Raw genomic sequence first — 1,371 nt, 5'->3', positions numbered from 1 at the left:
AGATTAAATACCCTTTGGGATTTGGGAAGAAAGTAATACAACTCCTGGATTTTGATATTGTAACTTTAAAATGTTAAGAAGCTGCAATAATAGAAATTTTTTTTTTTTTTTTTTGTGAAACTGGGGATTGAAGTCAGACCCTCGTATTTGCCACGCAAGCACTTGTTCTACTGAGACATCTCCCTGGCCCCAATAAAAGAAATCTTTAAGCCTTCATTTATGTGTATAATTAGTACTGTGATTCTCATATGGAATATACAGTGAAATATTCACTTTATCACTGAAAAAGAATTTTTATCAGTTAACATAGTCATTTCCATAAGCCATGCTCATGTGCACTATCCCAAATTACCAAATAATCTCTTCCTGGAGAAGAATTTCCAGCTCACTGTGTAAGCACCAGAGTTTGTTCATTCATCCCACAAATGACCTTTCTGTGATCCTGGGACCACAGCAGTGAAGGAACTCTCACAGAGTTTATATCTGGTTAAGTGTTTTGGCAGATGCAACAGAGCCAGGAATAAATTCCAGAGAATTAAATGAATTGTGTCTGTTGAATTTCTCCAACCAATAACATAAGGAATTCCGATACGGCCTCCCTATAGAAAGTATTGTGATCCGAGGCTAAAGCAGGGAGTTGTAAATTTGAACCCAGCCTGGGCAATTCTGTGACTTAGCAAGATCCTGTCTCAAACTTTTAATCAAATAAATAAATAAATATATGTGAAAGATCTGATAATGTAGCTCAGTGTGAAGGTCCTAAGCTCAATCTCAAGTACTGAAAAATTATTATTTTCTCCAAATTAACATATCTTTTTTTTTTTTCCTGCTAGGAACTGAACACTTTATATATGCTAGACAAGCATACTTACTACTGAGTTATAGCCTCAGCCAACATTTTCAAATGCATAAGAAAGATTTTAGGAAGTGTGAGTAGAGGAGCAGAATCTTTTTGACAGAGTAATGCTGTCCTACCATGTACAGTAGTATTCAGCATCACAGGCCTTTGACTCCATATTAGTATTAGCAAAGGATTCACATTCACAAAATGTAGGATTTTACTTCCCAGTGAGACTTATATAGGAACACTATGGGGCTGGGAAGATAGCTCAGTGTAGAGCGCTTGCCTAGCATGTGTGAGCCTCTGGATTCAACCCACAAAACAAAACACTGCAGAAAGTTTAAAGTGGAAACTCTATTTACATGCTATCTATGAGAAATCAGATTGGGGATGGAAACAAAAACGTGAACTATCAGAGAAATCTGAAGATTTAAAAATTTGTGCTATAGGGGCCGGGGAGATGGCTCAGTGGAATAAGCGCTTCCCTGGCAAGCACAAGGGCCTGAGTTCAATCCCCGGTTCTGAGAAAA

At 37.5% G+C, this 1,371-nt stretch overlaps 1 protein-coding gene across 2 annotated transcripts in view; it reads right to left on the bottom strand.

Annotated features, from left to right (window-relative positions):
- The window catches only part of LOC101571190 (EF-hand calcium-binding domain-containing protein 1), a 20,047-nt gene that overhangs the window by 7,848 nt on the left and 10,828 nt on the right, over positions 1 to 1,371 (bottom strand). The window lies entirely within an intron of this gene.

The sequence above is a fragment of the Octodon degus genome, unplaced genomic scaffold (assembly GCF_000260255.1).
Source record: "Octodon degus isolate 3935 unplaced genomic scaffold, OctDeg1.0 scaffold00262, whole genome shotgun sequence".
In the NCBI taxonomy this organism is placed as follows: domain Eukaryota; kingdom Metazoa; phylum Chordata; class Mammalia; order Rodentia; family Octodontidae; genus Octodon; species Octodon degus.
The sequence above is the reverse complement of the archived record's forward strand: the minus strand, read 5'-3'. Positions and strand labels throughout refer to the sequence as shown.